This window comes from Halichondria panicea, chromosome 12, assembly GCF_963675165.1.
Source record: "Halichondria panicea chromosome 12, odHalPani1.1, whole genome shotgun sequence".
In the NCBI taxonomy this organism is placed as follows: Eukaryota; Metazoa; Porifera; class Demospongiae; order Suberitida; family Halichondriidae; genus Halichondria; species Halichondria panicea.
In genome coordinates this window covers 1,247,322-1,259,965 of record NC_087388.1, presented here as the reverse complement: position 1 = coordinate 1,259,965, position 12,644 = coordinate 1,247,322, and the positions used below count along the sequence as shown (strand labels likewise).

General features: G+C 38.6%; 2 long non-coding RNA genes across 2 annotated transcripts; both read right to left on the bottom strand.

The window, feature by feature from the left end:
* Positions 1-584: 584 nt before the first annotated feature.
* On the bottom strand, positions 585-4,782 carry LOC135344759 (uncharacterized). The gene is made up of 5 exons (XR_010397522.1): positions 3,854-4,782; positions 3,511-3,790; positions 1,383-3,338; positions 1,149-1,296; positions 585-1,090 (listed from the first exon to the last, which is right to left on the bottom strand). It is a non-coding gene; the product is annotated as an uncharacterized LOC135344759 (long non-coding RNA).
* Positions 4,783-8,209: 3,427 nt separating this feature from the next.
* LOC135344758 (uncharacterized) lies at positions 8,210-11,356 on the bottom strand. The gene is made up of 4 exons (XR_010397521.1): positions 11,123-11,356; positions 8,995-10,950; positions 8,761-8,908; positions 8,210-8,703 (listed from the first exon to the last, which is right to left on the bottom strand). It is a non-coding gene; the product is annotated as an uncharacterized LOC135344758 (long non-coding RNA).
* Positions 11,357-12,644: the final 1,288 nt, after the last annotated feature.

The following is a 12,644-nucleotide window of genomic DNA, read 5'->3' as shown; positions in this document are numbered from 1 at the left end:
CCCCCTGAAAAGCTTACAGACACTAAAAGTAGTCTGCAAGGTCGAGTGGTTCCAGCCTCCTCTGGTGAGAAGCTATATGCATGGTTGCGAGGAAACACCAACAACTCCAACAAAGGTGTGCTGAGCCTGTCGAGTGCATAATTATATAGGTACCAATAGTATGTATTAAACAAGTGTATAGGTTGTATGTTCCTAGATGTATGCATGCAAAATGACCCGGCCTTCGAACATTATAATGTAATTATAATTATAATATAATTTTTATGTATACATGCAGTATAAAAAATAGGACCATGTTTGAGCGTTAAATACACGCATTTGCGATCAATGCATGTACGTCAAGTTTTAGTGATAACAGTATAAACGTAATATTCAGCCATGAACTATTATAATTAGCAGCATGGTTGAGAGGTATTTGCATGCATGGTTTCCCCTTCCCAACTGAAACCAGACATCCTCAGGAAACAAGACTGCGGCAAATGGTTGCGACCATTATGTTAAGGAATTTCCGTAATTGCTACATGGTCATGACATAATAAGAAAACTATATTATAATTATATAGTTTTATATAGCTAGATCTAGTACAAAAATTGGTTGGGGAAACAATGACTGATAAGAATTGAGGTAACCAAATGATACTATAAATAATTGCGGTATATAAATAGCTATGCATGCATGCATGGTGTATTGAAAATAATTATAATTTAATTGACAAGGTAATACCATATAAATTTTGAAGTTCTAAGACACAAACATGGTGACGTATAACAATAGTTATACAGGTGCAATTGAACGTAGCTACAGGTACATTTACTTGTCCTGATACTAAAGTTCTCAGATATATGAACTGATCATAAGTTGCCGTCTGTCTGGTTTCCCATGCACTTCTGCAGTATGACGAGTGCTTGTTTGGTCGACTCTGCTCCTCTTGTCTCTCTCTTGATGCTCACAATGTCTTCAGAAGTGAGGGAGAGGGGAGAAGCAAGACACTGCCATCGAGAGCCAATGATGGCAGCAAACGATTGGAGAAAGTCCTTGCCAGGACGGACAAATGAATTGCCTTCGAGGATTTCTCTTGTAGAGTTACGTCTATAAATAGCAATTTTGAAATCGTAAACAGCACATAATAAATGAATGAGGTACTTACTGTGTTCTTGTGAGACTTGCTTTTCTTTCTGGGACAATCCAATTGAAGGTTGACTGAGAGCAGCAACCAACATTTTCCAGGAGAGTTTCTGAGAACCACGGTCAAAATACTCTTTTCTTAGCAATTTCACCAAGGAAGATTAACAAATCTGTATAAACGACACGTCTCGCATGTGACAATATTAAAGATATGTTTGCATGTGTGTGTGTGTGTGTGTTTGTGTGTGAAACTTACTCCAGTAAGATATGGTCCGTCTTGTTGGGCTGGTCCAATCTTTTATCAGAGAAGAGAAGCATCGTCCTTCTTTATCCATGACTCGCTCAGTGCCTTCTGCTAATGTTTTATCAATGAGATCTATATGATGCATCTGCATTTTTTTTAAGATATTGCAGAAGATTTTGCTCAGATCAAGAAGGTACAGCCAGCATAGAACTCCATTTTTGCTTCAATTATACCTTTGAATAAATAGTTACAGAGTTTTGGAACACTCTACTTCATTTCGGATATCACTCGATCCTTTAATACAATCAGTTCTTTACTATTAGCATCTTTGAGCATATATCGACAAAATAATACCTTGACTCCGTTTTTCATAAGCCAATGCAAGATCGACCAGGTGACCAGACATAACAGCGAGGATTGGCAGTGTTACTGTATACATCCACAAACAAAAAATCGGAAGTTGTAGCGGACTTGTTGGCATGCTTCGTTTTAATGCAGCAAAGTTGTGAGAGAGATGAACGATAAGCACATAAATAAATAGTGTTGGGAAGAAGTCTAATCTGTCACCATCACATTTAGCATACCATCCCAAAGTAATTTACGGATTTAGGTCATTGAATTTCCTCGAGCTTGAGATCATAGTTATAGAACAGGGAAAATATTTTCGTTAGTGGCACTTTCTGTTCGTACTGGCCCCAAAGTGAGTTGAGAAAGAAAATAGTCCTCTTGCATACACGTACACATTCTCAATTTCTTGACAGTAATGCAGCTTAAGTAGACTTTCCTTTGTGATGTACTCTGGTAGCACTCTTTCCAGTATAGTGATTCTGGAATAATGCCTACACTGAGCTTAAGTTGATCGATGAGTTTGTTGAGGTCTGCTTTAGCATTAATAAATGTTGATGTAACTCTTTTCGGACAGCAGTGTAATTTCTATGTGAGAGATAAGGAAGCGCTTACTTTGCAAGCTGGAACGTATTTCAACAATCCCATGAAAGAGAGCTTGTCTCCGTGGAAAGTTCGATAGGGGATGATAATTCTAAGTAAGTTCCTTATGTCTGATTAGAGGTACTTAGTTCGCACTTACAAATCTTATTCAACAACTCAATAACTGAAAATAGTGGCAACTGTATTGAGTTGGAGAGGATCGCCCTCATCAAACCTCTTCAACTACTGCTAACGAATCAAACTCTGATTAGAGGTTCCTTGTTTACGACAGAGCAAGAGCAACACTTTGCAAATCATCAATGTTGGAGCTGTACAGAACGTTTGTACATCGCTATACCTATATAGCTGTGCAGTTACTGTACCAAAGTTACTTGGGGGAAGCATTGACAGTAAGAATTGACAATAAAAGAAACTAGTAGGCTAACAAAATTATGCGATTTGTATGGTGCGAAAGTGCGATTTGATGAAGTTGGCATGGTGCATTGCATTTGCAGGGCAGTATGCAAATTAAAAGTGCAGTGTAGCATTATTGTTGCTTAAATGTAATAACATGAATGGCAAAGCATAATCCTGAAAGTTAAGTGACACAAAACAATAATTAATGGTGATATATTTTGGTAAAAAGCTATATAGGTGCATTGATAACGTATAGCTACGTCCATTAGCTTTAAAAGGCCGCAATTGCATGAATATGGAATGTATATAGCTAAAATTTCTGCTGTGATAAATGAACTAACTTTTCTCAGATATGAAACACTGAGAGTGTACGGAGTGTACAGAGTTTCTCTCTCAACTGACCATAATTTGCCGTCTCCCTGGCTGCCCACTTCTGTAGCATCACAAGTGCTTGTCTGGTTGTCTCTCTCTTGATGCTCTCAATGACTTTAGAAGTGAGGGAGAGGGGAGAAGCAAGACACTGCCATCGAGAGCCAATAATAGCAGCAAATGATTGGAGAAAGTCCTCGTCAGGACGGAGGGATGAATTGTTTTCGCAGAGGATTTTCTCTTGTAGAGGCACATCTATATAATTATTTATATATACAATTTACGCATGAAGAGGCAGTATATGCATAATTATGCTTATAGCTTAGCCTCGTTTCCACGCCAAATTTTTGCTGATTGAATGAGAATATCCGATATAAAAGCGAAAACTTGGCCTGGGAATGAGGTATAATGATTGTGAGGTACTTACTGTGTTCTCTTGAGATTTGACTTGCTTTCTGGGACAATCCAATTGAAGGTTGACTGAGAGCGTCTACCAACACTATCCAGGTGGGTTCTTGTGACATCCATGCACAGTTGAATTACTTCTTTTTTCTTAGCAATGCCATCAGGAAAGGATGCTTCATTGTCAATGTTATCTAGTTTAATCCAGGAAATTAAAAAATTTAGTCCTAGCAGTTTCCATTGAGTACCTAATACTTTTTTCAAAGCAGAACGAACCAAGAAGGTATCCATCGGAAACAACAATTCTGTGAAAGTTTACAACAACAATTATAACAATTAAAGATGTATGTGCATGCATGGGTACTCACTCCAGTAAGATATTGGGCTGATCCAATCTTTGATCGGAGAGGAGAAGCATCGTCCTTCATTGTCCATGACTCGCTTAGTGCCTTCTGCTAGTGCCTCTTCGATATCGATTAGAGAATATTTAGGTGCATTGCTAGCATTCGTAAAAGATTCATGCTTAAGGTTGCTCGGATCAATTAAGAAGGTAAACAGTTGGCACTATACTAGCACAGAATTCAACTTTTGTTTCGACTACCTTCTGAATAACTAGTTGCAGAGAGTTGAAACATTCAACTTTATCTTCAATGTCACTAGTACAATCAGATCTTTACTATCAGCGTCTTTAGGCATATCGACAAATACCTCCACTCCATTCTCATAAGCCAATGCAGACCAGTCGACCAGACACGACAGCGAGGATTGGCAGCACATACCTCCGCAATCAAAAACTATTATCACTAGAAGACTCACTTACTAAAGAGGGTCTGTGACTTGTTCGCAAGTTTTGTTTTAATGCAAAGTTGTGAGAAAGGTGAACAATAAGCACATGTAGAAATCGTGTTGGGAAATAGTTGAATCTGTCACCATCACATTTAGCATACCATCCTAAAGTAATCATATCACCTTCGGATTTTGGCCATTGAATTTCGCCGAGCTTAAGATCACATAAAGCAGGAAAAAATTAATGAAATTTCTCTGTATTGGCAGTGTTTGTTGTGACTGGCCTAGAAGTGAGTTGAGAAAGAGTGTGGTCCTCTTCCACGTACAAATTCTCAATTTCGTGACAGTACTGCAGCTTAAGTAGACTTTCTTTTGTGATGTGCTCTGGCAGTACTATTTCCAGTAGTGATTCTGGAATAATGCCTACACTGAACTTGAGTTGATCAATGTGCTTGGTGAGGTCAGCTCTAGCAGACTCTGAAAAGAGTTTTTTGTGCACATCTGATGTGAATATTGATATCTTGAGAACGATTATGTGGTTCTCAATGGAGTCCCCTTCTCTCTCTATCAACATTAGTAGACCCAAATCATGTATAACTCTCTTATGAGAGTGTATAGTAAAGAAGAATTTAGTGGCAGCGGAATTCCAGTCTCTTCTATGCCGAGAGCAAGGAATGTGTTCAAAGTTTTTTTTCAACAATTCCAAGAGAACACTTGTCTCTGGAGAAAGTCCGATGGGGGATACATTTTTCGAAAATCTCGAGTGTTTTGTATGTCATTCACTACAGCCCCTCGTTTACGACAATCAAGAGCAATACTTTGTTCTATATAATCTTGGAGCTGCTACAAAACTTTTGAGATACACTGTCAAGCACATATAATACTCGTTCCATTGACGTTCTATTAATGACATCAGCATGGCTTCCCACTGGTAGGATGATTGTGTTTGAGATTGTATGATAGAAATGAAAGCCAATAGCTGTATTTAGTGGCAGCAGCTTCTTCGCCTTTACTCAAATCACAAATTATCAAATATATATTACTTCCTTTCGATGTGTTGATTGACTCCATGATTGCATGCAGTGTGTGAGGAGTAGTACTCAGAATCACCAGCAAAATCATTCTTCCATAAGCACTACTGTCATAAGTACTTGGAACAATGCCTGCAGTGTGAGGGACAACAGTTGATGTGCTGAAGTAGCTAAAGAAACCTAATAGTTTCAACAAGCGTGGACTTCCCTGCACCTGAATGACCTACAACAAATATTCTGGTGAGGTTCTTTACACTACCAAACTCTTGTTTAGCAAGTTTGTCTAGTTGCCGGTAGATTGACTGGATTTCAGAATGATCATTTTTGAAAATGATCATGATTTCCTGACTTTTCTGAGCTTTAGCTACATCAAGGGCAGTCTCTTTATGCTTATTTCGCACAAAAAGGGGAGCATTGCATTTCTGCAATAGTAAGCGTGCACAATGAACTTGCCCATATTTAGCTGCTGTGTGAAGAGGTGTGTTGCCATCATTATTAACTTTAAACACTGTCCAGCACTGGTATTCGCAAAGCATTGTTCTCAGCTTCCCTTCTTCAGTATACCGTGTACGACACAAAATATGAAGAGGTATGTTCCCATCGTTGTCTCTGATTGTTGGATCCGCCTTATAATTATTTTAATTCTAAATTGTTTAATGTTTCTATATGGCCATATTTGCAAGCATAATGAAGCAGAGTTCGACCATTGTAGCCTCTTATATGTGGACTGCAATGGAACTCTTCAATCAGAGCATGAAGCACAACCTGGTGCCCACCTTTAGCTGCTAAACACAATGGGGTAGAGTTCTTATTGTTAGTGATATTGGTTTCAACTTTGTGATTTCTGATCAGGTGTTTCACTGTTTCAACATGTCCTTTCAAAGCTGCAATAATTATGTAGAGGTGTGTTTCCTTTACAATTTCTATCTTCGGAACTGAGGCCATATTCCATTACCAGTTTGTCTATAAGTTTTATATGGCCACGGTCACATGCTTGGTGAAGAAGAGTACGATCACTGTAACTTCGAACATGACAACTGCTGTTGAATTCTTTGACTAAGGCATCCAAAACATGGGCATGACCACTAAGTACAGCTAGCATCAATTGAGTATTTTTCTTATTATTAGTGGTGTAACTATCAGTACTGTGCTTACTGATCAGGTGTCTCACTGCTGGTTGTACTATAATTGCCACACTTTAATATTCTCTTAGACTAAAATTAATTAATTATAGAAGATTAGTAAGAAATTTTGCCAGGGATGTACATGTTTTACACTCAAACAGAGAAGCTTGTGTCTGGCCAAAGGTGAGCCTTTTAATACTTAAAATGAGAGCCATTATCATGATCATAAAACAATTTATATTGAGCTGCAATAAGGCCACTCCAAGTGATACTCTGGTTTCTGGTCCACCGCCCGCATCAGATTTTATTCTTGGATTTCTATCTCATTATTGGATTTCTATCCCATTATTTCTACTACGCATGCGCATAATGGTCCATGTGGTACAAAATAGTGTGATAATGATATTCATTTGCAAAATAATGAGATTCATAAGGTGAAATTGATAATGACATAATGAGAAAAGCCGCCCGCCCGCATGCAATTAGAAAAACTTTAGGACCAGAAACCAGAGTGTCACTTGGAGTGGCCTAACTTATTAAGGGTTTACCTTGCACCACTTTTTCTCTAGTCCTTACGATGGGCCAAACTTTAGTCTAGTGTAATTTGTAATCTTGCAGTTTGTTTGCTTGCTTGTTCAAGGCTTGTTCAAAAGCTTGTTTTTCCGAGTACATACAAGTATCTAACTGGAGTGGGAGGGGCTCGTGCAAAACCAAGTCAAACAGGATGTTGAAATGTAAACGGAAATAGACAGAAAATGATCTTCGCCTCGATCCCAGACCTCTCGGTGAAGCGGCCTGGAACCGAGGGATAGATTCGAGGCTACATTCATCTGTGCAATGTCAATGACATGCATGTTCATGTTTCAGTATTTTCCATGCAGGTCCCTGCAAAGCTAACACTCTACTCTTCCCACGCTATACCATTACAGAAATAAATAGTGAGAAGCACAGAGGAGGCTGGAACCACTTGACCGTAGCTAATTAAGGTCACTAATTGGATTTCTCCAAACTTCTCTTGCAGTAGTTTTTAGTGTATGTAACCTTAAAAAACGGTATTTTACAGGGAGGGGTCAACTTTTATTTTCGCCAATTAGAGATACAGTGCTCTTGTGTAAGCTTCGATATCATCGGTGGCTCGTTCTCGAGGTCAACGCACAGCTGGCCTCGAGACTTGTATCTCGGACGGAAATAAAAGTTGATCGGTCACCCCCCCCCCCCTGAAAAGCTTACAGACACTAAAAGTAGTCTGCAAGGTCAAGTGGTTCCAGCCTCCTCTGGTGAGAAGCTATATGCATGGTTGCGAGGAAACACCAACAACTCCAACAAAGGTGTGCTGAGCCTGTCGAGTGCATAATTATATAGGTACCAATAGTATGTATTAAACAAGTGTATAGGTTGTATGCATGCAAAATGACCCGGCCTTCGAACACTTATTATAATTTTATGTATAGATCTACAGTATAAAAAATATGACCATGTTTGAGCGTTAAATACACGCATTTGCGATCAATGCATGTACATCAAGTTTTAGTGATAACAGTATAAACGTAATATTCAGCAATGAATTATTATAATTAGCAGCATGGTTGAGAGGTATTTGCATGCATGGTTTCCCCTTCCCAACTGAAACCAGACATCCTCAGGAAACAAGACTGCGGCAAATGGTTGCGACCATTATGTTAAGGAATTTCCGTAATTGCTACATGGTCATGACATAGGAAAACTATAATTATTATAATAATTATAGCTTTATATAGCTAGATCTAGTACAAAAATTGGTTGGGGAAACAATTACTGATAAGAATTGAGGTAACCAAATGATACTATAAATAATTGCGGTATATAAATAGCTATGCATCATGCATGGTGTATTGAAAATAATTATAATTTAATTGACAAGGTAATACCATATAAATTCTGAAGTTCTAAGACACAAACATGGTGACGTATAACAATAGTTATACAGGTGCAATTGAACGTAGCTACAGCTAGGTACATTTACTTGTCCTGATACTAAAGTTCTCAGATATATGAACTGATCATAAGTTTCCGTCTGTCTGGTTTCCCATGCACTTCTGCAGTATGACGAGTGCTTGTTTGGTCGGCTCTGCTCCTCTTGTCTCTCTCTTGATGCTCACAATGTCTTCAGAAGTGAGGGAGAGGGGAGAAGCAAGACACTGCCATCGAGAGCCAATGATGGCAGCAAACGATTGGACAAAGTCCTTGCCAGGACAGACAAATGAATTGCCTTCGAGGATTTCTCTTGTAGAGTTACGTCTATAATAGCAATTTTGAAATCGCAAACAGCACATAATAAATGAATGAGGTACTTACTGTGTTCTTGTGAGACTTGCTTTTCTTTCTGGGACAATCTAATTGAAGGTTGACTGAGAGCAGCAACCAACATTTTCCAGGAGAGTTTCTGAGAACCACGGTCAAAATACTCTTTTCTTAGCAATTTCGCCAAGGAAGATTAACAAATCTGTATAAACGACACGTCTCGCATGTGACAATATTAAAGATATGTTTGCATGTGTGTGTGTGTGTGTGTTTGTGTGTGAAACTTACTCCAGTAAGATATGGTCCGTCTTGTTGGGCTGATCCAATCTTTTATCGGAGAGGAGAAGCATCGTCCTTCTTTATCCATGACTCGCTCAGTGCCTTCTGCTAATGTTTTATCAATGAGATCTATATGATGCATCTGCATTTTTTTTTAAGATATTGCAGAAGATATTGCTCAGATCAAGAAGGTACAGCCAGCATAGAACTCCATTTTTGCTTCAATTATACCTTTGAATAAATAGATACAGAGTTTTGGAACACTCTACTTCATTTCGGATATCACTCGATCCTTTAATACAATCAGTTCTTTACTATTAGCATCTTTGAGCATATATCGACAAAATAATACCTTGACTCCGTTTTTCATAAGCCAATGCAAGATCGACCAGTTGACCAGACATAACAGCGAGGATTGGCAGTGTTACTGTATACATCCACAAACAAAAAATCGGAAGCTGTAGCGGACTTGTTGGCATGCTTCGTTTTAATGCAGCAAATTTGTGAGAGATGAACGATAAGCACATAAATAAATAGTGTTGGGAAGAAGTCTAATCTGTCACCATCACATTTAGCATACCATCCCAAAGTAATTTTACGGATTTAGGACATTGAATTTCCTCGAGCTTGAGATCATAGTTATAGAACAGGGAAAATATTTTCGTTAGTGGCACTTTCTGTTCGTACTGGCCCCAAAGTGAGTTGAGAAAGAAAATAGTCCTCTTGCATACACGTACACATTCTCAATTTCTTGACAGTAATGCAGCTTAAGTAGACTTTCCTTTGTGATGTACTCTGGTAGCACTCTTTCCAGTATAGTGATTCTGGAATAATGCCTACACTGAGCTTAAGTTGATCGATGAGTTTGTTGAGGTCTGCTTTAGCATTAATAAATGTTGATGTAACTCTTTTCGGACAGCAGTGTAATTTCTATGTGAGAGATAAGGAAGCGCTTACTTTGCAAGCTGGAACGTATTTCAACAATCCCATGAAAGAGAGCTTGTCTCCGTGGAAAGTTCGATAGGGGATGATAATTCTAAGTAAGTTCCTTATGTCTGATTAGAGGTACTTAGTTCGCACTTACAAATCTTATTCAACCACTCAATAACTGAAAATAGTGGCAACTGTATTGAGTTGGAGAGGATCGCCCTCATCAAACCTCTTCAACTACTGCTAACGAATCAAACTCTGATTAGAGGTTCCTTGTTTACGACAGAGCAAGAGCAACACTTTGCAAATCATCAATGTTGGAGCTGTACAGAACGTTTGTACATCGCTATACCTATATAGCTGTGCAGTTACTGTACCAAAGTTACTTGGGGGAAGCATTGACAGTAAGAATTGACAATAAAAGAAACTAGTAGGCTAACAAAATTATGCGATTTGTAGGGTGCGAAAGTGCGATTTGATGAAGTTGGCATGGTGCATTGCATTTGCAGGGCAGTATGCAAATTAAAAGTGCAGTGTAGCATTATTGTTGCTTAAATGTAATAACATGAATGGCAAAGCATAATCCTGAAAGTTAAGTGACACAAAACAATAATTAATGGTGATATATTTTGGTAAAAAGCTATATAGGTGCATTGATAACGTATAGCTACGTCCATTAGCTTTAAAAGGCCGCAATTGCATGAATATGGAATGTATATAGCTAAAATTTCTGCTGTGATAAATGAACTAACTTTTCTCAGATATGAAACACTGAGAGTGTACGGAGTGTACAGAGTTTCTCTCTCAACTGACCATAATTTGCCGTCTCCCTGGCTGCCCACTTCTGTAGCATCACAAGTGCTTGTCTGGTTGTCTCTCTCTTGATGCTCTCAATGACTTTAGAAGTGAGGGAGAGGGGAGAAGCAAGACACTGCCATCGAGAGCCAATAATAGCAGCAAATGATTGGAGAAAGTCCTCGTCAGGACGGAGGGATGAATTGTTTTCGCAGAGGATTTTCTCTTGTAGAGGCACATCTATATAATTATTTATATATACAATTTACGCATGAAGAGGCAGTATATGCATAATTATGCTTATAGCTTAGCCTCGTTTCCACGCCAAATTTTTGCTGATTGAATGAGAACATCCGATATAAAAGCGAAAACTTGGCCTGGGAATGAGGTATAATGATTGTGAGGTACTTACTGTGTTCTCTTGAGGTTTGACTTGCTTTCTGGGACAATCCAATTGAAGGTTGACTGAGAGCGTCTACCAACACTATCCAGGTGGGTTCTTGTGACATCCACAGTTGAATTACTTCTTCTTTCTTAGCAATGACATCAGGAAAGGATGCTTCATTGTCAATGTTATCTAGTTTAATCCAGGAAATTAAAAGATTTAGTCCTAGCAGTTTCCATTGAGTACCTAATACTTTTTTCAAAGCAGAACAAGTATCCATCGGAAACAACAATTCTGTGAAAGTGTACAACAACAATTATAACAATTAAAGATGTATGTGCATGCATGGGTACTTACTCCAGTAAGATATTGGGCTGATCCAATCTTGATCGGAGAGGAGAAGCATCGTCCTTCATTGTCCATGACTCGCTTAGTGCCTTCTGCTAGTGCCTTTTCGATATCGATTAGAGTATATTTAGGTGCATTGCTAGCATTCGTAAAAGATTCATGCTTAAGGTTGCTCAGATCAATTAAGAAGGTAAACAGTTGGCACTATACTAGCACAGAATTCAACTTTTGTTTCGACTACCTTCTGAATAACTAGTTGCAGAGAGTTGAAACATTCAACTTTATCTTCAATGTCACTAGTACAATCAGATCTTTACTATCAGCGTCTTTAGGCATATCGACAAATACCTCCACTCCATTCTCATAAGCCAATGCAGACCAGTCGACCAGACACGACAGCGAGGATTGGCAGCACATACCTCCGCAATCAAAAACTATTATCACTAGAAGACTCACTTACTAAAGAGGATATGTGACTTGTTCGCAAGTTTTGTTTTAATGCAAAGTTGTGAGAAAGGTAAACAATAAGCACATGTAGAAATCGTGTTGGGAAATAGTTGAATCTGTCACCATCACATTTAGCATACCATCCTAAAGTAATCATATCACCTTCGGATTTTGGCCATTGAATTTCGCCGAGCTTAAGATCACATAAAGCAGGAAAAAATTAATGAAATTTCTCTGTATTGGCAGTGTTTGTTGTGACTGGCCTAGAAGTGAGTTGAGAAAGAGTGTGGTCCTCTTCCACGTACAAATTCTCAATTTCGTGACAGTACTGCAGCTTAAGTAGACTTTCTTTTGTGATGTGCTCTGGCAGTACTATTTCCAGTAGTGATTCTGGAATAATGCCTACACTGAACTTGAGTTGATCAATGTGCTTGGTGAGGTCAGCTCTAGCAGACTCTGAAAAGAGTTTTTTGTGCACATCTGATGTGAATATTGATATCTTGAGAACGATTATGTGGTTCTCAATGGAGTCCCCTTCTCTCTCTATCAACATTAATTAGTAGACCCAAATCATGTATAACTCTCTTATGAGAGTGTATAGTAAAGAAGAATTTAGTGGCAGCGGAATTCCAGTCTCTTCTATGCCGAGAGCAAGGAATGTGTTCAAAGTTTTTTTTCAACAATTCCAAGAGAACACTTGTCTCTGGAGAAAGTCCGATGGGGGATACATTTTTCGAAAATCTCGAGTGTTTTG